Raw genomic sequence first — 23,816 nt, 5'->3', positions numbered from 1 at the left:
GCCTTGGCGAGTCTGTTGTCTATCTCATTGTCGATCCTTGCATCTGATGAAATGGTGCAGCCGAGATAGGTAAACTGGTTGACCGTTTTGAGTTTTGTGTGCCCGATGGAGATGTGGGGGGGCTGGTAGTCATGGTGGGGAGCTGGCTGATGGAGGACCTCAGTTTTCTTCAGGCTGACTTCCAGGCCAAACATTTTGGCAGTTTCCGCAAAGCAGGACGTCAAGCGCTGAAGAGCTGGCTCTGAATGGGCAACTAAAGCGGCATCATCTGCAAAGAGTAGTTCACGGACAAGTTTCTCTTGTGTCTTGGTGTGAGCTTGCAGGCGCCTCAGATTGAAGAGACTGCCATCCGTGCGGTACCGGATGTAAACAGCGTCTTCATTGTTGGGGTCTTTCATGGCTTGGTTCAGCATCATGCTGGTACACACAAATAGACGTGTACCCCCTTCCCCATATATCTGACATGATGAACCAAATCGCACGGTATCTGGTCTTCTCTCCCATCGACCTAAAATCCACATATCATCAGCTCCCTATCCTCTCACAGGATTGCCAATATACTGGGTTCAAGGCCTCTACCACTTCCTGCAGATCCCCTTCGGAGTCACCAATGGAGTCTCGGTCTTCCAGCGGAAGATGGACTGCATGGTAGATCAGTAGACTTTGTTAATCTTTTGCAGGTACTAGTCATTTAGAATGTTCATGGCCTCCTGATATGATGCGGTGTTCCTGATCATCGAGAACACCAGAGGGCCGACCCAGAAGTGCAGTACCTGTAATTTGTTGGTCTCTGATTGCCCGATGGCTGAAGAAGCCTGCAGGAATGCCTCGAACAGCATAGCCAGAGTTCAAAGTTGGTAGATTCCTCAGGTGACTGAAAGTTAATTTCCAGCTGCCTTGGTCTCAGGATCTGTTCCATTATATAAAAAGAAACTATAGCGACTAAAATTGATGCACCATCAATATCTCCAATAGATTTAAGTTTAGCAAACTGATAGGCTTGCTCTTATTTGCTATAGAATGAAGGCACGTCCATGCTGCTTAACTGTCCTGAATTGGGAAGGGGGCTGTGGAACAGTCACCTTTATTCTTGAGTCTGTGGGATGAGCCAAAGGTACAGCTGGACAATGGGTGTGTCTAAACAGTCAATCAGAGCCTCATTTAAGGTCTCTTACTTGTGCACTTTATTGATTTTTCTTTGCTCTCTCTGTACCACACTGTCAGTTGTTTACATTTATTACCTATTAACAGTTCTTTTGATTGTTTACATGTTTTCGCTGTGTTCAGTTTATTTTGTGCACTACCAACTATTGGTAATTCTGCCACTCCTGTAGGAAAAAGGAATCTTAGGTTTGTATGTGCTGTCATGTATGTACTCTGACAATAAATCTGAAATCTGAGTATCCAAAATGGTAGACATGTTATTGAGGGGAATGGCCACAGGACAACATTTGCCTCCATCTGTCCAGTCTCCCTCTCTTTTTGTGGCCACAGAGTACCTGTCTATTATACAACAGGTTTCATGACCTCACTAAAATTCTAAACTATAATGCTCTCAGATTCCCAGACCTGGCAAATATGTGGTATTAAAGTATGCTGGTGAGGAGGATTAACCTGAAAGCCTTTAAAATAGTCTCCTGACCTCAAATTCTCTCATTATATCAAGCCAAATTTGGGCATTCCATTCTCTGGCTGATTTTTACCTACTATCACCCATCAGTTGTGCAACACTTAGAACACTAGGGTGGCAGGGTTTGCATAATTGTTAGAGCAACACTATCACAGCATCAGTGATCCAGGTTTGAATATGCCACTGTATGTAAGAAGTTTGCATTTTTTCTCTTTGTCTGCATGGGTTTCCTCCATGTGCTCCAATTTCCTCGTACGTGCATATGCTGCTATTGTTGCCAGCAGTGAGGGACAGTCCTGACTTCCTAGCACAAGTGCCTCACTTCAAGAGAGGTAAGATGCTGACCTCTGCTCCTGTGTCCATGAGGAAATGTTGTCCTGAGTGCCAGTGCCATGGATAAAGTAGGCTATCTCAGTGGGTGACCATCGTAGCCATCAGCGACAGCCAGCCCAATGCTTCCTGGATGGGAGCAAGGTGGACTGCAGCAGTGGACTCCAGAACCCCATTTCTGATGGTACAAACACCACTGCTCAGAGTTTGAGTCTCCATCTTCTGTGGCCATCACCGGACTCCTCTGTAGAATGGGAGAGAGATGAGTCGCTGGGTGTGGCGCAGCAACTTGGTCAACAGACGCTCCACCATATTGCTTAGCATGCCACGGGACATCCACATGGGCTGCTAACCTGCGTGGGTCGCTGAAGTCATCATTCGTGAGGAGTAGGTAGATGTCTTCCGGCATCTGTTGGAGAAAAATCTGCTTGAACTGTAAGCAGGGCCCGTGGCCGTCCATTAATGCCATCATAATGGCAGGCAACGTGCGGTCACCTAGGCTGTCCATGTGGAGAAGCCGTGATGCTTGCTCACGGTGGGAAAGGCCAAATGTGGGGATAAGGAGTAACTTAATTGCCTCATACCTTTCAGCAGCTGGCAGCTGATGTAAGAAGTTGATGATTTGTCCAGCAGTCTCCTGGTTGAGCAAACTGACCACGTAGTAATATCTTGTAGAGTCTGCATTGATCTGCCTGACCTGAAACTGAACCTCAGCCTATTCGAACCAGACTAATGGCTGTGAGGTTCAAAAGATTGGCAGCTTCAATGTGACTGCATTCTGTGTGCTTGTGTCATGCATTGTGGAGTCACCACTGTGGTCAGTTTGCTGTGCAGCGAATGGAAGATAAAAACACATAGAAGCTGTGAGTGGGTTAAACCAACCAACTGATTTTACTGAAACTCTCCGAGAGCTTATCAGAACGACTCCCATGATCCTTTATGGCCCCTCCCACTGGGACCATTGTGATGTCAGCCCAGTGCAAGCCTGCACCTTTGTGACCTGGTTGACCTCTTCACTTTTTCAGGCCAGGGTCAAGGCAGAAGCAGTGGAGCAGATGGGAGTCTTGCTTTGATACATTTCTCTCACCTTAAATGGTTTTATGTGCCACGTTGACACAACTAAAATAACAAATAACGAATTCTCATGACATATTACACCTCAGACTTTAGTTTAGTTTAGGATCCACCTGTAAACTGCGTATTCTCAAATGAGAAACCTTCACTCACAGAGACATCTATTTCAGTTCAACAGCTGTTTTGTTACAGTCCTGATACACATTCATCAATTAAAACTATCTTCTAAGCTGCCTGGGTACTTTGATTTATTCCAAATAATGGATTTCTCATGATAATCATCAATTATCACATGCAGCTACCTCTTAAAGACAGTATTTGAGAGAAATGCACTGAGTCAGGAATCGGTTGTCATGTGTATATCAGATTCCCATTTTCTTATGAAAACCTAAATGTAAATAGACATTAATTAGCTTTGAGCAATATATAAATGGTTTTTATCAGGGTCATCTCCTAAAAATATTATTGGTGTGAATGCAACAATAAAAGAATGAGTCTGTAATTAACAAAAGTGAAAAAAAATCTTGATTTTTGTTATCACAATGAGAAGGACATAAATAAGGAGCCTGAAGACAGGACATTTTATAGAGGAAGCACAAAACAGGCTTAAAATTCATGATATGATGGTGTCAGTTTGACAAATGCAGATCACACCAAAGGGCATAATTATGGAAAGCATATGGGGGAATATCAGATGGGGTAGATTGTAAGCCCTAAATGATGAACAAAAATGGATAGAGAACAGAGAAGGCAATGTAACAGAATTGAAATTTAGAAAATCCTAACAAGATAGGTGAAAAAACACACCAATGCTGGAGAAACCCAGCAGGCCAAACAGTGCCTCTATGTAGCAAAGGTAACATTACTAACGTTTCGAGCTTGAGGTGTGGGGAAACATGAGAGTTGTCTAAACGAAAGGGGGAAGGGGGAAGGGGGGGTGGTGAGAGGAAGGAGGGAGGAAGGTATAGAATTGATAGTTTTGTGGCCAGAGATAGTTTGTCAAAAAAGGGACAATCACGAGAGAGCTCCAATCCTGAAGCCAATGAATCTTTGAATTAGGGCTATGGTGATTGTGATGCACGACTGCAGCAGTAAGTAGACACAAAGCTCGAGAAAGACTGTACAACAGGCTTTATTCAGTTAAAAGTCTCTTCTACACTGGTAGCTGTAGTGGTGACTTCTGAGTGACTGGCTCGGGAGGGGCCGGCTCAGGATTATATCCTGGGTGTTTGATTGACAGCCAGCCAGGTGGAGTTAGGTCTATTCAGGTCAGCTGATTGACAGCCGGCCAGGTGTGGTCTGTCCTCTGGTGATCTTCCTGCAGGTACAGAGATCGCTCCCTGCAGCAGGCTAGTGGTGTATCACCTCAGTGACCCTGGGCATTTTCAAGATAGAGACATGAAGATACTTGTATGTAAATGGAAACAGAAGATATGAAGTTAACACAAGAAAGTGATGTAACAATCACTCAGGATTTTATTCCATGATGATGTAGGCACACGGGGTTTGATGATCTGCCTCCAGTTCTTTTGATGGCCACTTAGAATATTAAAACATATCATTGTATATGTATCTTCATCTGCCAATGCTCCTCATTCTGTTGAATGGAATGTGAGAAAGATACAAAAATATTTTGAAATTTGCTTTTGTAAATGATTTTGTTTGGTGCTTGTTTCTAAGTGGAATAATGCAATGGTGTTCAATCTTTTTCTTTCTACTCACATACCACTTTAAGTATTCCCTATGCCGTAGGTGCTCTGCGATTAATAAGGGATTGTTTAAGGTGGAATGTGGGTGGAAAGAAAAACTTTGAAAACCACTGTTTTAATCGTACCTCATTGACTCGTTATGTGCACGGTTTCATAACTCCAAAGGAAATGGGCCAATAACAATTTTTCTCAAGCAAGATATTTCAGTAATGATTGGGTCAAGAGCAGTGATTCTCAATCTTCCCTTCGCACTCACATACCACCTTAAACAATCCCTTACTAATCACAGAGCACTGATTACATAGGGATTGCTTAAAGTGGTATATGAGTGGAAAGAAAAATGTTGCAAACCACTTGAATAATGTTATTCGATTAAAATAATAATTCTCTGCTGTGTTACATGCAGAAATATTAATTTTATTTAAGTCATGTGGCCATGGTCCCTTCGTTGTGCTTTCATATTGCAGATTATGTGATTAGTTTTGATTTTACGGAGCAAATTGTTATAGAATATGTAATTCACTTGAAGACCGCTAATGATATCATTATAATTTTCACTTTCATGCCATACATTACAAATTAATTGAGTCATTTCAATATTGATGAGATTAAAAACTCAAGGTCCAGTGTGTAAGGAATGTATGCATTGTACCAGAAAACAAGGAAATGAGAAATTTATTTTACATGTTGTTAATTATTTAGCAGAGGCATTTGCTTTTTGGGAAGGAAGTGATGAATTTTAGCATCTCAATATAATATGAAACTTAAAGGGTGGAATTACATTTACATAATAAATGTAATATGAACAATAGTGTTACAAACCAAAATCTTTATTTTTTATTGAACAGAATACTAAATAATCATTTACCTTGACTGATTAGAACATTGAACACTCCAGCACAGTATAGGGCCTTCAGCCCTCGATGTTGTGCCGACTCATACATTCCTACCAAAAATAAACTAAACACTTCCTACCTCATAATTCTTTATTTTTCTTTCATCCATGCCCAGATTCTCTTAAATGCCTCTACTGTTTCAGACTCCACCACCAACCATGGCAAGGCATTCCAGGGACTCACAACTCTTTGTGTAAAATCACTTACCCGTGACGTCTCCTCTAAATGTTCATCCCTTCACTTTGTACAGCTGTCTTCTGGTATTGGTTATTCCTGACTTGGGAAAAAGGTGCTGGCTCACTAAATTTCCTGAATAAAATGAGATATTGACAACTTATATTTGTGCAGAAGTGAAACACTAAAATCTGTAGACAACATGGTTGAAGTAAAAACACACAAAACTGGAGAAGCTTAGCAGGACAAACAATGTCCTTTATATAGCAAAGATACAAATACATCAACTGAACTAAAAATGTTTTGACGCTGATTTTTGTTTATATTCATTATCTCATGCTTCTTGTGTCAGTGTCCAAAAGTAATTGGCCACATTGATAGATTTCAGTTGCCCTGAGTAGTGGAACCACTGTTAATGCTGTTTGTATGTGTATGGCAGACCCTTGCTGATTGTACCCATGGCTCCTCCCCCTTGATTCCCCTAATAAAGGCGGCAATGCCGTAACCCCTCCCCCAGAACAAGCTCGGGTCTTGCGTCAGCAACATGAGACGTGCCTTCTGTCTATGGTAATAAAAGCCTATCAGTCAGGTAACTTCTAGTCTTTGGAGTTATTGATAGCGCATCACCCTGATACTACTTTTCCACGGTCATAATGTCTTGGTGAAACCTTTCACCATGTTTGTCACTGACTGCACCAAGATTAGCAGGGATTGAATTGAATCTTCCTGAAGACGATAACTGCTATTGTTAAGTACACTATTACCTGTGTGTGTATATATATATATAGCGCATACTTTGGAAAGCACTGAAGCAGTGTGCTGAGAAAGTGAACAGCTGCTTGGAGTGCGAGAGCCACCCGCTGAGAGAATCGACAGCTGTTAGAAGTGCCAGAGCTCCGCGCTGAAGCCGATGGGCCTGTAGAGAGTGCGCCCGCTGTTGCCAACCCATCTCCACCATTCAGGAGAGCTGAAGGCATGAGCTGGGGCAGTCGAAGAGCCCAGAGCACTGAGTTTGAATGGTTAGTCAGGTGACAATTAGTCAGACGGCGGTTAGTCAGCCAGTCGGTCTGTGTGTGGGTGCTCACCCAGCAGCTTCAGCAGGCAGGAGGCTGAGTTGCTTCATTCACAGGTGCCAGCACTGCCATGAGGAACTGTCTGTCAGAATGCTCACCCAGCAGTGCCAGTTAGAAGGAAGGAGCTGAGCTGTTTCGTCCATGCTTGCCAGCAATGTCATTTTTTTGAATATTTTATTTGTTTCCATACAATGTATTAATATCCAGTTATAAAGGACAATATTCATTTATTTCAAATCAATTATAAATGTTTCATGTTATACCCCATGAAATCCCATCAACCCTCTCCCCCCATTAATAATATCTGAAGAAAAAGAGAAGAGTATAGAAAAGAAAAAAAAGATTGAAAGGAAAAGAATGAAATTGAAGTAAACAAAGAAAGAAACAAACCTGGTTACCAAGATATCACCATCATTCACTAATCTTTGCCTTTTCAATATTATTCATTTCTTTATCCCAAAGAGTTAGTGATGTTTTATGAGGTTTAGGGAAACCCCTTTATAAATTAATACATACAATGTCTAAGTAATGGCACCAAATTTTCAAAAAAGTATCATATTTATTCCTTAAATGATATATTATCTTCTCAAGAGGTATACCACTATGTATTTCCACATGCCATCTTTCCATTCCTAAATACAAATCTGATTTCCATGTCACTGCTATACATTTTCTTGCCACAGCTAAAGCAATTTGCACAAATTCTTTTAGAAAAAAAAAATTCAATTTTGGTCTTATCACCAAAATATTATCCAATAAAGAGACAGTAGATCTTGTGGAAAGCTAACTCCCATAACTTGTTCTAAAAATGTTCCTAATTCTGTCCAAAATGGCCTCAATTTTGAACATGACCATGTAGAATATAAAAAGGTGCCTATCTCTTGACTACCCTGAAAACACTTATCTGATAAATCTGAGTTCAGTCTATTCAATTTTTGTGGAGTAAAATGTAGTTGATGTAAAACTTATGCTGAACCAATCTATATCTAACATTTATTGGATTTGTCATGACATAGTTCCTGCCAAATTTTCCCCACCAATAATAATATTTAAATCTGTTTCCCATTTCTGTCTAGGTCTATGAATTCCCTATTTTTGAATTCACTTTTGCAACAATGTGTACATGGCTGTGATAAATTTCTCAATAGATCTATTACAAATCAAAGTTTTTATTTCACTTCTTTCAAGCAATAACATATTTACAGTTTATCTCGTAAATATGCTTTTATTTGGTAATAGCAAAATATTGTATTATTTTGTATTCCATATTGATATATTGCTCAAATTACATTAACTGTCCTCCTTCATCTCAATCTGCTATATTTCTAATTCCTTTAGAGAATTAAATATTAAAAAGTCGGTTGTTCATTGTAAATAAGATAAGTCTGTTTTGAGTCAAAAGCATTTTAATTAGCCCAGAGTTCCTCATTCCCATTTCATTATTTACTTTATTCCATATGTTTATCAGATGCTTCAACAGTGGTGTATCCCTGTCTCCATATTTTAATCTTGGCTCCCATTTACAAATACCTTTTTTTTTGGTGTCTTCTCTCCTATCTTATCCATCTATATTTTAATCCATGCTGGTTTCTCTCCCTCTTTGCAAAAAGGAAGAGAGAAATCTAATTTGTGTAGCTTTATAATAATTTTTAAAATTTGTAAGTTGTAGACCTCTGAATTCATATTTCCATGTTAATTTTTCTAACGAAACCCTGGACATCTTGCCCTTCCAAATAAATTTTCTTACATATTTTTAAATTCCTTAAAAAAATTTCTGTGGAAAAAATATAGGCAACATTTGAAAAAATATATTGGAAATATATTAATTTTTATGCAATCAAATCTTCCCAATAGTGTTATTGGTAATTCCATCCATTTTTAAACATATTCATCAATTTTCTTAAGTAAAGGGTTATAGTTCAATATAAATATGTTATTTAAATTATTGTCTACTCATATCCTTGAATATTTTATTTCATTGATCGGCCATTTAAATTGGGTATCTCTTTTACACTGAGTATAATCACCTCTAATAAGAGGCATAATCTCCTTTTATCTCAATAACCAGATAATGTTCCATATTCTGTTCTTCTTTTTCTTTGGCTTGGCTTCGCGGACGAAGATTTATGGAGGGGGTAAATGTCCACGTCAGCTGCAGGCTCGTTTGTGGCTGACAAGTCCGATGCGGGACAGGCAGACCTTTAATATAATTTACGTAATGAACCTTCTGATTCCATCAAATAAATTGTTACATAAATTAAAACCTTTAATATCAGAATTCGACCGAATCAGTTCTGCTAATGGTTCTATAGCTAAAGTAAATAAAGCTGGAGATAATATAAATCGATGTCTGGTAGATCTAGTTACATTAAAAAGTGTAGTCATTTACCCATTTGTAACATCTTTGACATTTGGTCCATTGGCACTGTTGTCCTTAGAGCAGTTTGAAACACTGACTCACAGTGTGTATGTGTGTTCGACCTGTGCTTCACCAGTTCCTTTTCAAGAGGAGGATTTCGTATGGCAGAAGTCACGATAACTCAAGACGGAGTTTTAGAAAAGATTCACGTGACAGACCCTCGTGTGTGGACCTTGTGACTGGAAGGTCACTGTGTGAAAATTCCCTTGTGAAGAAATTAAAGATGGTTGCTACCACATTAGAAACTCAGGAAAGTCTCTCATGTTCTAAGAACTAAGAAATCAATGCCTGGAGACCAGATTCTGTGGACTGTTCTTTTGACTGACAGGCTTGATGAGACTGACTTGAGGTTTTATTTTGGGATATTTTGGGCTTGGACTGTAATGATCTGGGTTTTTTTTTCCACGTACGCTTTATGAATATCTGTTGTTAGTATATAATTGCCATAAAGGTTTATGTTTGGGTGTTAAGTTTATTGAATTAATTCTATTATTGACAATTGTTAATAAATTTGAGTTCTACTTAACCCATCTGTTGGCGTAACATGTCAGATGCGAGACCAGAGGAGCTAATGCACTCAACTACTGCCACACCACCATGAAGAACGCATAATGAGCCATACCATGACTGCAGTTCGGCAAGTCTTGATCACCAAGTTGTACAATTAGAGACTGAGGACCACAGCAGCAGTAGTGAAGGCGGTGAAAGTATGGTCGAGAGTGGCGGAGGAGTGTGTGTGGGACTGGTTTGAATCAGTGCACTGATCATATTCCAGAAGTTATCCTTAGACTTGAATGAATATACAACATGTTACCAACTTCATCAAGATCTGTGTGGATAAATGTGGACATACCGGGTGTTCCCCAACTAGAAGCCTTGGATGAATCTGAGGGCGAGATCAAGGGCATTTAAGGCCGTTGATCCAGATCTCTATAAGGAAGTTCACGAGCGATCTGCTGAAGGCTATCTCTGAAGCAAAGTGGCAATTCTGGAGGAAGCTTGATACTGAGAATGATACACCTCAGCTATGGCAGGGAATGAAGGCCATTACAGCCTACAAAGGAAAGACGAATACCATAGATGACTGTAAACTTCATTACCCAATGAGCTGAACACTTTCTATGTCCACTTTGAGAAGGAGAACCCAACATTGCATATGAAAATCCTTCCAAAGGCCGAAGATCCTGTCTCTGAGGCCAATGTCAGAACATCATTCAAGAGGGTGAACCCTCGCAAGGTGTCAGGACCTGACAGCGTACCTGGCAAGGTGCTGACAATCTGTGCCAACCAACAACCTGGAATGTTCATGGACATTTTCAACCTCCCATTGCTGCAGTCAGAGGTTCCCACCTGCTCAGAAGGGCATCAATCATCCTGGTACCCAAGAAGAGCAGTGTGAGCTGCCTCGATGACTATCACCCAGTAACACTAACATCTACTGTGATGAAATGCTTTGGGAGATTGGTCATGGCCAGAATTAACATGTACCTAAGCAAAGGTTTGGACCCACTGGAATTTGCCCATCATTACAATTGGTCCATAGCAGACACAATATAACTGCCTCTCTATTCAGCTCTGGATCACGTCAAAAACATCAACTTATACATCTGGCTGCTCTTCATAGATGACAGCTCAGCCTTAAACACCATTATTTCCTCAGTGCTGGTCAAGAAGGTCCAAACCCTGGGCCTCTGCACCCCCCTCTGTGACTGGATCCTTGACTTCCACATTGGAAGACCACAGTCAGGGTAAATTCAAAACAACTTCTACTCCTCAGTATCAACACAAGCACATTCCAAAGATGCATGCTTAGCCCACTACTCTTTCTTTCTTTGGCTTGGCTTCGCGGACGAAGATTTATAGAGGGGTATGTCCACATCTGCTGCAGGCTCGATGGTGACTGACAAGTCTGATGTGGGACAGGCAGACACGGTTGCAGCAGTTGCAAGGGAAAATTGGTTGGTTGGGGTTGGGTGTTGGGTTTTTGCTCCTTTGTCTTTTGTCAGTGAGGTGGGCTCTGTGATCTTCTTCAAAGGAGGTTGCTGCCCGTCAAACTGTGAGGCGCCAAGATGCACGGTTGGAGGCGATATGCACGGTTGGAGGTCAATGTGGCAGGCATCAAAAGATTTCTTTAAGCAGTCCTTGTACCTCTTCTTTGGTGCAGCTCTGTCTTGGTGGCCAGTGGAGAGCTCGCCATAGAACACGATCTTGGAAAGGCGATGGTCCTCCATTCTGGAGACATGACCCACCCAGCGCAGCTGGGTCTTCAGCAGCATGGATTCAATGCTTGCGGTCTCTGCCAGCTCGAGCACTTCGATGTTGGTGATGAAGTCATTCCAATGAATGTTGAGGATGGAGCTGATGGAAGCGTTCTAGGAGCTGTAGGTGATGCCGGTAGAGGACCCATGATTCAGAGCTGAACAGGAGCGTGGGTATGACAATGGCTCTGTACACACTGATCTTTGTGTGTTTCTTCAGGTGGTTGTTTTTCCAGACTCTTTTGTGTAATCTTTCAAAGGCGCTATTTGCCTTGGCGAGTCTGTTGTCTATCTCTTTGTCGATCCTTGCATCAGATGAAATGGTGCAGCCGAGGTAGGTAAACTGGTTGACCGTTTTGAGTTCAGTGTGCCTGATGGAAATGTGGGGGGGGCTGGTGGTCATGGTGGGGAGATGGCTGATGGAGGACCTCAGTTTTATTCAGGCTGATTTCCAGGCCAAATATTTTGGCAGTTTCCGCAAAACAGAATGTCATGCGCTGGAGAGCTGGCTCTGAATGGGCAACTAAAGTGGCGTCGTCTGCAAAGAGTAGTTCATGGACAAGTTGCTCTTGTGTCTTGGCGTGAGCTTGTAGGTGCCTCAGATTGAGGAGACTGCCATCCGTGCGGTACCGGATGTAAACAGCGTCTTCATTGTTGAAGTCTTTCATGGCTTGTTTCAGCATCATGCTGAAGAAGATAGTAAAGAGGGTTGGTGTGAGGACGCAGCCTAGCTTCACGCCGTTGTCAATGGAGAAGGGTTCGGAGAGCTCATTGCTGTATCTGACCCAACCTTGTTGGTTTTCGTGCAGTTGGATAACCATGTTGAGGAACTTGGGGGGGCATCCGAGGCGCTCTAGTATTTGCCAAAGCCCTTTCCTGCTCACGGTGTCAAAGGCTTTGGTGAGATCAACAAAGGTGTCCTTTGTTTTGTTCTTTGCACTTTTCTTGGAGCTGTCTGAGGGCAAAGACCATGTCAGTAGTTCCTCTGTTTGCGCGAAAGCCACACTGTGATTCTGGGAGGACATTTTCGGCGACACTAGGTATTAAGGAGAATCCTAGTGAAGATTTTGCCTGCAATGGAGAGCAGCGTGATTCCCCTGTAGTTTGAGCAGACTGATTTCTCGCCTTTGTTTTTGTACAGGGTGATGATGATGGCATCACGAAGGTCCTGAGGCAGCTTTCCTTGGTCCCAGCTCTACTCACTACTCTACTCCCTATGGTCCCACTACTCTACTCACTATGCATCCATGACTGAGTGGTCAGGCACCATTCAAATGCTAGCTACAAATTTTCCAATGACGCCACAGTTGTCGGCAAAATCACAAATGGCAATGAGGAAGCATACAGGAGGGAGATAATGTGGTGCTACTGCTATTGTGTATAGATGTATGTATGTGCTGCATGGGCTGGCCCTCCCCCTCAACCTGTGACTCCTCCCTTCCAGATATCCCCATAAAGGCTGTTACGCCAAAACCCCTCCCTCAGTAACTGCCTTGGAACTGGGCCAGCAACACGCAAGCTGTGCTGATACTTTAAGATGATTAAAACCTATAAATCAAGATTCTCTGTCTGGTTTTGGTTGATTGGTAGTACAAATAGATCAGCTTGTTGATGTCCCACCAACAACCTTGCACTCAACGTTAGCAGAACCAAGGATATGATTGTGGACTTCAGGAGGAAGTCAGGAGAACATGACTCAGTCTTCATTGAGGGCTCAGTAGTGGAGACGGTCAAGAACTTCAAATTCCTAGATGTCAACATTTCTGAGGATCTGTCCTGGAGCCTCCATGTTGATGCAATCACAAAGAAGGCTTTGCAGCACCTATACTTTGTGAGGTGTTTGAGGTGGTTCGTTGAAGACTCTTGTAAACTTCTACAGGTGTACCCTGGAGAGCAATCTTGCTGATTGTATCACTGTCTGTTATGGAAGTGCCAACACTCAGGACAAGAATAAACTCCGGAAGGTTGTTAACTCAGCCTACGACTTCACAGGCACCAGACTTCACTCCATCAAGGACATCTTCATAGGGCGGTGTCTTAGAAAGCAGCCTCTCTCCTCAAGGACCTGCACCACCCAGGCCATGTCCTCTTCATTCTTCTATCATTATGAAAAAGGTACAGTAAACTAAAGACGAGCACTCAGAGGCACACAGACAGCTTCCTCCCCGTTGCCATCAGATTCCTGAATGATCAATGAACCAAAGGCATGTCGTACTTTGACTTTTCATGCACTATTTTTATTTATTGTTGTAGGGTGGTTTATATGAATGTTTGCTATGATACTGCTGCAAACCAATGAATTTTGTGACTTGTTCATGACAATAAATTCTGATTCCGATTCTGATTCATTTATTGCTTGTCTTCATTTATCCAGGCCTAAGACAACATTGTCATAGCATCTGCACTGAGTGCTCGGACTGACCAAACCAGCTTGATTTGTGGGCAAAGTACATGTAGACTTGAAATATGACAGGAAATCACAAAAATAGGTTATAATATAAAAAAAAACTGTGCATGATAGGAACATTTTTAAGGCAATTTTCATGATCATCAACCCAGAATCATAAAATACACCCAAAAGATTTCAGGAAACAAGATCTTAATTGTCAAGTGTAATTTTTTTAAAAACATTTTTTATTTGATTACAAAACATTGTGGCTTCACATCCACCAAAGATTTAAGAACGTGCTTAGATTAGCTCAATAATGTTTCTCGGAGGAGTGCTATAGAATCAGTGGTATTGCTTTTCAGAAAGAGGATGCAAAATTGCCTCTGTGCCAGAAAAGCTTCCATGTCATGATGGAACCTGCTGAGCAAGGCATGAATAAATGGTTGGTGCTTGTTCCGGAGTGGCTCTTAGGTTTCGCTTTCAAAAAACTTGGAAGATATGGACCTTATGATGATGTTCAGATGCAATTTTAAACAAAATTGACTGGCTTCTGTGCCAAACAGCTGAAACATAACAATATTGCTGTAAGCCAGGGGAAGTATTAAAAAATGCTGGTGGCCTTATTTTACGCTATATAAATTCCATATTTGGAAGTGATGGGGAAACGAGATTGTTTGCTGACATTACAAAGATAGGTATGCAGCACAGTGAAGCCAGCCCAAAGAGTGAGCAAAACCCTTATGGGCAATTTACCTCAGAGGGCAGGAACTTGGCAATGGGAGCAGAAGTCTGAAGTTATTCATTTTAGTTAGACAAACAGAAAGGTGGGATCTGATAATTTAGAAATCCTGATGGTTCAGAATTTGGCTCACTTAGTAATGTTTGTGATGCACGATCAATTACACAAAGACCAAAACTAAAGGCTTTTGTTTACAAGAGATGGGCAGCATCCCTATGTTGGTTGCTCACGTTGACTCAGGCTCAAACTGGGGGAAGGCTTGTGGCATGACAGCCTTTACAGGGGAGAAAGGGGATGAGTCACGAGCCAGCCAGTGAGAGCAGGGTCAACTAGGAAAGGTCATGTTATTTATATATGACAAATATGTACAATAGTCGTTTCACCACAGGTTGCCTTGCTCCCTTTACCACTTACCAGAGCCACAGTTCCTGTGCTGCCTTCCTGCTGACAGGGTTCTGATTCCCGGGTTCCCTGTTCACTCACTAGGTTTTGTTTGTCACTGTTCCCACTTTTCCCATGCTTCCTGTCCCCTAGCCGGGACTCTGGCTCACTGTCCACTCAATTTGGTCTTGATTCCCACTCTCCGCATCCAATCACTAGACCCAGATTACTAAGCTTCATTTCTCCCAAGCTCCATGTCCACCTACCAGAGTCTTAGTTTGCACTCTCTGTTTTTACTCACATGACACTGGCTTCTGCACTCTCTCTCCAATAACCGCTCTCTGCTTCCCACATTCCCTTTCAATTTGTCTGCATCAGTGGAAAATCTATCACAGTAATGTGTAACATTTAAAAAACTGAATTCAAAGGAAATATCATCTAATTGTCTCGAAGATCTGCAGCACTGGTACTACCAAATTCTTGAGTAAGCTGAATCATCTGAACAGTACCTAAATGATGCGACAGAAATGGATGCACTAGAAATCTGAGTATTTTCACACACAGCACAAATAACAGTAACATTCACAATTTTTAAGGTTATCAGGGTGACAAAAGGAAGGATGAAGTACAAAAGGAAATAAGTAGAAATTATAAATCTTTAATGAGGCCAAACCTTCAATACTATGTACAATTTTGGTCTCCTTATTTATCAAAGAAGGCATATTAGAGACAAGACAGAGATACCAAGGCTGGACAACTGAAAAGAAGAGAGATTACATTCGGAGGAATGATGAAGTTGACTAGGATCATACAAGTAAAACAAGTTAATCGTGCTAAAGACCAACAAGTCTCCTGTAGTTGTTAACCCTCATCTTTAAGATTCTAAATAATGTTGATGGAGAGATTATGGATCTTTGAGCTATATTTTCACCAAATTCACCAAGTCTTGGAGAGGTCCAAGAAGATTGATAAAACACCACAATTCGGAAAAGGAAAGAGACAGAAGGTAGTCAATTATAGGACAGATGGCCTACCATCTATTGTTGGGAAAATGTTGTAATCCATTATTAAGAAGATAATAAATGGATACTTGCAAAGCTGTAAGAGTCAGCATGTTGTGTTTGATACATTTATTAGAGTTATAGAGCCATAAAGTCATGGAGTCGACACCACAGAAACAGGCCATTTGGTTCTATGCCAACCATTGCATCTATTTACGTGAATCTCACTTACCTTCATTAGCTCCATAAGTGATTTGAGGATGTAACAAACAGGGTGGACAAAGGTGAATCTATGGCTTTATATTTTGATTTTCAGAGTGCATTTGATCAAAGCTATTGAACAAGGTAAGAGTCATCAGCCACTATAACACCATGGATAAGGTGAGGGGAATGGATAATTAACAAGAAAAAATGAAGGGTTGGGTTAAATGAATTACTTTTGGATTAGCAACTATTTATATTAATTTACATTAATAAATTCAATGCATGGGCCAAGTGCCCTGTAGCCAAATCTTCAAAAGCTCCTTGGTCTTGTTGACACTGGTGCCATACAACTAGATTTTCAATATCTACCCTGTATTCTGACTCAGCTTTTCCCATCATTTGGCCAACAACATCAGGGAATCTATAGATTGCGTCAGACGCGAACTTGGTTAGCCAGGCATGAGTTAATAAGAAATAGGACAGGGGACTAAACACGCAGCCTTGAGGTGCCCATGTGTTGACCAACAGTCAGCAAGAGATGATCTTGCCGATCCACACTAATTGTGTTCGGCTGATGAGGAAGTCAAGGATCCAGAAACAGAGTCCCAGACCCTTTAGTTTAGTCATGAGTTTTGCTGGTATGATGGTGTGGGATGCCGAGCGGCAGTTAGTGAACATTAGTCTGACGTAGACCTTCTTATGGTTCAGATAATCTAATGCAGAATCAAGGGTGAGTGAGATGACATCTGCCATTAACCTGTTGTGACAATAAGTGAAATGAAGCGAGTCCAGGTCCTTCCTTAATCTGCTCCATAATCAACCATTCAAATTAATCAAACCAGCAAGACCAATGGAATTTTGATTATGGTTTATAAAAGTATGGGTGTTTTGATGAAACTTTATATATAGGGTGGTGGTGAGGCAGCACCATGTGCACTGATTTAATCTCCAAGGAGTGAGTATAGTTGTACTGGAGGCATTACAGAGAAGGTTCACACAGCTTCTCATTCACATTGGAGGAGAGAAAAATTAGAGGTGATCTTATTGAAATATATAAAACTTTGAGAGGTATTGACAGGATCGGTGATAACCATATAACTATACAACATATAAACAATAACAATATATAACAATTACAGCATAGAAACAGGCTAGTTTGTCCTTTCTAATCCATGCTGAGCACCTTCTCCGACCTAGTTCCTATGACCTGCACCCACCCCATAACATTTTGTACCTCTCTCATCCATATACCTATCCAACTTTTCCTTAAATATTCAAATAGACCCCTCATTTTCCACTTTGACCGGAAGCACATTCCACACTCCCACCTCCCTCTGAGTGAAGAAATTCCCCTTCATGTTTCCCTAAACTTTTCCCTCTTCAATCTCAATCCCTGTCTTCTTGTTTGATTGAATCTCCCCCAACTCTCAATGGAAAAAAAAGCCTATCCCTACTTATTCTACGTGTTCCCCTCTTAAATTTAAGTACCTCTATCAAATCACCCCTCAGTCTTCTACGTTCTAGGTAATAAGGTCCTAGCCGGTTTAACCATTCCCTGAAACTCAAACCCTGAAACCCAGGCAACTTTCTTGTAAATCTCTGCACTCTCTCCATTTTGTTGATATCCTTCCTATAATTCAGTGACCAAAACTGCACACAATATTCCAAATTTGACTTTACCAATGCCTTATACAACTTCAGGTGTTGAGAGACTATTTTCCCAACTGGGGGAATCAAACATGGGGGCATCATTTTTGACAATAATGGGGAGAAATTAATTTTCTCAAGGTCATTAATCCTTGGAATTCCTGGACCCAGAGACCTGTGGAAGTGGAGGAATTAATCACATTCAAAGTGGGGATTGACAAATGCTTAAGCTGCAAGGGAGTCAAAAAATTTGGGGAGCATAGGAAAGAACTCTGTAGGCTAATATGAAATTATAGTGAAGTGAATGGAGGAGCAGGCATGGAGGGAAAACAAATCTACTCCATGTTTTATATGGTGTTATGTTTATGTTATCCTCTTTGGGTGATTATATTGAAACAAAATATTCCAAGCAGATGATATTTCAAGGGAATTTATTCTTGGGAGTGATTCACATTTAAGAACAAGATTGAGAGGAATTTATGTCGGGGCTCTGAATCATTGGAATTCATCACTCCAGAGATACATCGTGCTTGATATTTGAACAAGGGGGAAATCCAGGTTTAAAAGGATCATACGGGAAAATGGAGTTGAATCCAACTAAGTTCTCTCTAAATGGCAAAGCGATCTGTTGGGTTAGAGTGGACTGCTCACATTCCTTTTTTCTTATAAATTTAAATTTAGACATATGGCATGGTAACAGGACATTTCGACTGATGCGTTTGTGCTGCCAAATTTACACCCAGTTGACCTACAACCCTGGCCCCCAGGAAAAATCCACGCAGATACAGGGAGAATGCACAAACTCCTTACAGATTTGAACCCCCAGTCCTGATCGTTGGCAATGTAAAGGCATTGGGCTAACCACTAAGCCAACAGTGCTTCTCCATTGTTCTTACCGTTTCAGAACATAGTCCTCTGGGATTCCTGACAAAGCAAATAGATTATTCAACCCTTCATTCATTTGCTGCAGGTGACACTCTGCACTGCACAAATCGCTTCCAGCATTTAAATACATGACAACCACTGACAGCTCTGCAAAATAATTCTTTGATTCAAACCACTTTGGTCCTCCCGAGAACATAATGTGAAAAAAAATTATGTTCCCTATTACAGCTGCTTGTGGCTTAATTATTGTAATACTCGGGCTATCTTAAAATGTGATTGTGCATAATGAAAATGACAAGAAAGGAAAGTGAAGTGTCCAACGTAACTAAATTCTTTTTCGGTGGACAAATTAAAATTATTCCTTGACGATAGCAAATCGGCAGCTCCCTCAGCTGGTTCTGATTTATTAATTCCAGTTGAACTGAAACAGGTGCAAAGTAAACTGCGGATTATCATTGCGATATATTTAATCATATCACCATAGACCAAACAGTAGTTCCAAACTTGGTTGAAATATATTTAATATCCATTTGCTGACAATATTTTCAAATTGATCATAACATTTTTGAAAGATTGTTTTACAGTGCATGTTTATAATGTTGCCTGAATTACAGTTAATATGTAAATGAGAAACCAAGCTGCCAATATATTTGAATGGGTAATAAGGCAAACTCAGTCAATAGCAAACTCAGTAATTAGCTTTCTCTGTTCCATTTCAGGGATATAACCAATGTGCAGTTAACATATTGCCACAGTTTAAGATTATGAAAGTTTGCTTCATTGAAAAGCGTTCATTAGCTACTAATGATGGTGCAATGTCACGAAATGCCTTTTAAAAGCAGAACATCAGTCACCATTTGAATATGTGGTCTAACAATGGTGGAAAATGATCATGAAAGGGTGCTCATCATGTCCCCAACTAACGACACAGGGAAAATAGCAGTACTTTGTTTGACCTGAGTTTCTTCAGCATTTTATGTTTTTTAAAGTAGCAGACATACTCTTTGATTTGGAGAATTATCAACAGTATCAGTGTAGATAACTATTTGACAAAGTAATGGTCATGAGTGCTCAAATAGCTTTTGGTATGGGACTGATAAACCTGTACCTCTTTATGAAAGATAAACTAATTTAATCTTTTGATATTGAGCACAACAAAAAGAGACATAAATGTCATATTAAAATAGTATGTTAGAACATAGAACACTACAGCACAGTACAGGCCCTTCAGCCCTCAATGTTGTGCTGATCCATATATTTCTTCCTTAAAAGCAAGTATGAAACCATCCCTATCCCATAACCCTCTATCTTTCTTTCATCCATGGGTCTGTCCAAGATTTTCTCAAATGCCCCAATGTTTCAGCCTCCACCACCATCCCCGGCAAGGCATTCCTGGCACCCACAGCACTCTGTGTGAAAAAAAAACTTACCCTTCAGTTCTTGGTAAGTTTTAAATAGTAAAGGTGGGACAATCATAAGGGCACAACGCTATTTCAAAATACTTCACAGTCTGTAAGAAGTTTGCATGTTCTCCCCATGTCCATATGGACTTCATCATGGTACTCTGGATTCTTCATTTTGGGCAATGTGGGCTGGAAGGGGCTGTTACCATGCTGTATCCCTAAATTTTAAAATTTATAGATTTTTATTTAAGGCTGAACTGTCTTGTAACAGGAATATAATGTGTTGTGCCTTATCCTGAATGTTTCTTTATGAAAATTTATTGCTTCTGTCCACTTGATTTTGAAGAAGCCATCATGGATGGAATGCATGGGAGATGGTGCTACTTGGCTGCAAATTTGTCTCTTCAGAATGACATAGAACACCAAAGGGCTCTTTGGCAAGTTCATCCTCTGTCACAACAAGGATCTGAAAAAATGTCATTGTTTCAACTTGGTTTAATGCAATTACTCTCGGTTCTGATTCTGAAAATTGTTGATTTGAATCTGATTCATAAACCAGTCCATTATTCAATTCAACATTGCAATACCATGAACTGAAAGCTGCATTTTAAAGGTCATATCTATTAGATGAGCTAGCTGTTTCATGAAGAGGATATTTAATAAACCCTTGCTAGACCATTTCTTAATCATCTAATGGAGCAATCAAATATTGTAATTATTTGTTCATATCATTGCTAGTTACTGGATCTGCCACGTCCAAACTATTTGCTGCATTTTCTTATCCATTGATTATGTAACTTGATATTCATGTGACAGTGTGTCAGGAATTTCCCATTTCCAATTTCAAGATTCAAGATTATTTTATTGTCATGTAATAAAACAGAAAATATGATATTACATGAAATTTCCTTTAGTCTACTCTAAGGCAGACAAGAATTCACTATTAATAGAATTTGCCCAGCCCCCTTTACAATCAGATAAAGAGAAGTAAAAGAGAGTCCCCACAGAGTCATTAGGCCCTTTTATAGAGTGAAAATGTGTGGCTGTAAAGGTGTAGATTCTCCACCCTAATGTCACAAAACTTACTATCATAAATGCTCCGTGAGAGGCTCCAAGGCACTGACTCCAATCCCTCTTCAACCTAGTATCAGTGGTGGAGCGGAGCGCTCTGCCAGGCATCATAAATGTATAGTTACTGCAAGTGGCTGGGTAGGGTTGGCTGATGAGGTCATGATGATGGAGGTCAGCCTGTGACCCAGGACCTAACAAGGCTGTTTAGTGAATCTGCGCTAAACCGTTGGTGTCAGGCAGAGCCCTGGGTAATTCCTGCAGACATTTGTCTAATGAGTTTCCCCTGAAGTCATTAATCCTGTGGCTGCCTGTACTAGTTCTCCCCCCTTGCGCACCTCCTCTCCCTCTCCATATGCAAGGGGGAGACCGGCTCCTCTGGGGGATGCATGGCCTAACTCCAGTTTTAGGTTGACATTGTGTTGCAGTCCTGGTCTCTAATGATCCCCTTCTCCCTATTCTCTCCCTTCCCCATCAGCCATCCCATCCCCAAAAGAGAGCTCTGCAGTCAGGGGTCAGTGAGAGGGTGTGCTAGTTCTCCTCTCCCGCAGTCATGGTCTCTAAGAATGATCAATTGCCGATTTTGTTAACCATAATCCCACATGCAGCTGGAACCACTTTGCATTTCCCAGAGGGGTTGCAGTTGCATGGGAGATTATGGGTAATGAAGACAGCCATTGGTTTGCTGCACATTTATGTCGTCATGTTTAGAGGTGGCGCCACGCAACAGTCATCCCGCCTACAGTGGCTCCTGAGGATGTACCGAGGTGCCGCTCTGCATAAAAGCAATGCTGGAACAGCCTTTTGGGGCTGCTCTATAAAAAGGTAAATTCAGATTTTTCTCTGCAGATGGATCCGGCCTCGAAGTGGGAGGCCTTCCATAAAATTATGGCTCTCTTTAGGAGAATTGGCTGAAGGATGGGGGGGGGGATTTTTTTTTTCTCTTTTTTCTTTTTTTTATATAGATATAAAATATATCTATATAAAATGTTCATGTTCATGTTTAATTGCTGGAAATATCATATATTATTTGTTTTTTGAACGAATAAATAAAGTTTAAAAAAAAAGAAAAAAACCTATTGATTGTCCATGGTTTTGCGTCCAGCACTCCCGCACCCTCTCAGCCACACGGCCTTCAGTCCAAAACATCAGCAAGCTGAGCTCCAGATACAAACATCTCACATAATCAGGAAGCCTCCAGCACCCTCGGCACCCTCTCACATCCCGGTTCTGATACCTGGTACCCCTTCAGCCAGTCGTGAGCAAGTCTCCAGCAGTCCACATCTGGTTAAGTTCTTTGAACGCAGTCACTAGCAGCCCACAGCCTGCATGGGTTCCTCGTCTTAAGTCTCAGCCCATCGCCTGTGTATTCTCCAGCTTCAGAGCCCTTCATTGGACCAACACTGTGGTCACTATCCCTTGGGTCATCTCCTCTGCTTCTCCTTCTCGAACGGGGTGGTGTGGGGTGGGGTAGTCTCGGGGTGTTCTCCCTGTTTTCTTGTGCCCTGCACCAGACCACTGCTTCCCTGGAGTTTGCACCTCCTCATGCCTGATGTTGTAGATTCCGATGGCAGGATTTAAAAATAAACCACCATCGGCTCCTTTAACCAGCCATTTATAGCCTTTAGGGAGCTAATGGCAGTTGAACTGGGTTGTTGGACACCCTGCAACCCCGGGAGAGCACTTTCCCGCTCTCCCATTACAGCTGCTCCGGCAGGGCCGGCATTTTTTTTTCCACTATTTATCTCTATGTATCTATCTCTGAGGTCTTTCTGCCTCTTTCAGTTTTAGTATGTCATGAATATATGCTAACCTGCAAGGACACACACCATCCTAAGGGCAAAAATTGTATTATGGCTATGTTACAAAGAAACCTTGGCCAGAGTCATTGAATTGGCAGGGGAAATTCTGAAAAAGAGTATTCTACAATCATAAGTTGTCCATGCCAACTCAGTTGCCTTCCATTTGCCTGCGGTTGACTCATATCCCTCAAAATATTTCCGATCCACGACCAATTTAAAAATCCTTTAAACTTTTCTAGTAGGTCCAGCATTAACCTTATTGCAGTTTAATGAAATAGAGACTCTGTTTCAAAAGGGGAACACAAGAAAATTTATTCCAAAAACTTATTCCTTATTTCAGGTGGGAACCTGAAGGGCTTGATAAATCAGGACAAAGATTGGAAGCAGATTTGGGTATAAAAATTGATCCATTTCGCTGGTCCGACTTATGTTGGGATGGCATGATGAACACAATTAATGTAAGGTGTCAGTTATACCTTATAGCACACATGTCAAACTCTGGCCCGCGGGCCAAATTTGGCCCGCGATATAATTATATTTGGCCCGCAAGATATTTCAAAAATGTATTAGAGGTGGCCCGCCCTGCAGCGAGAGCCGATGCTGTTTTTTGGTAATGTCACCCCCACCATCCTCCCCCTTCATTGCACATCCTTCCCCACCCCCTAACAATCCCCTCCCCCCTAAAATCACCCCCCTTAAAAGATGGCCAGAATATTCTCAAAAAGGAATCCAGA

At 41.3% G+C, this 23,816-nt stretch overlaps 1 long non-coding RNA gene across 1 annotated transcript in view; it reads right to left on the bottom strand.

Moving 5' to 3' along the window:
• The window catches only part of LOC138756360 (uncharacterized), a 50,891-nt gene extending 47,540 nt beyond the window's left edge, over window positions 1-3,351 (bottom strand). Inside the window, exon 1 of the long non-coding RNA XR_011353024.1 lies at window positions 2,545-3,351. This is a non-coding gene — a long non-coding RNA (uncharacterized lncRNA). The remainder of the gene's footprint in view (window positions 1-2,544) is intronic.
• Window positions 3,352-23,816: the final 20,465 nt, after the last annotated feature.

This window comes from Narcine bancroftii, chromosome 3 (genome assembly GCF_036971445.1).
Source record: "Narcine bancroftii isolate sNarBan1 chromosome 3, sNarBan1.hap1, whole genome shotgun sequence".
NCBI lineage: Eukaryota > Metazoa > Chordata > Chondrichthyes > Torpediniformes > Narcinidae > Narcine > Narcine bancroftii.
The sequence above is the reverse complement of the archived record's forward strand: the minus strand, read 5'-3'. Positions and strand labels throughout refer to the sequence as shown.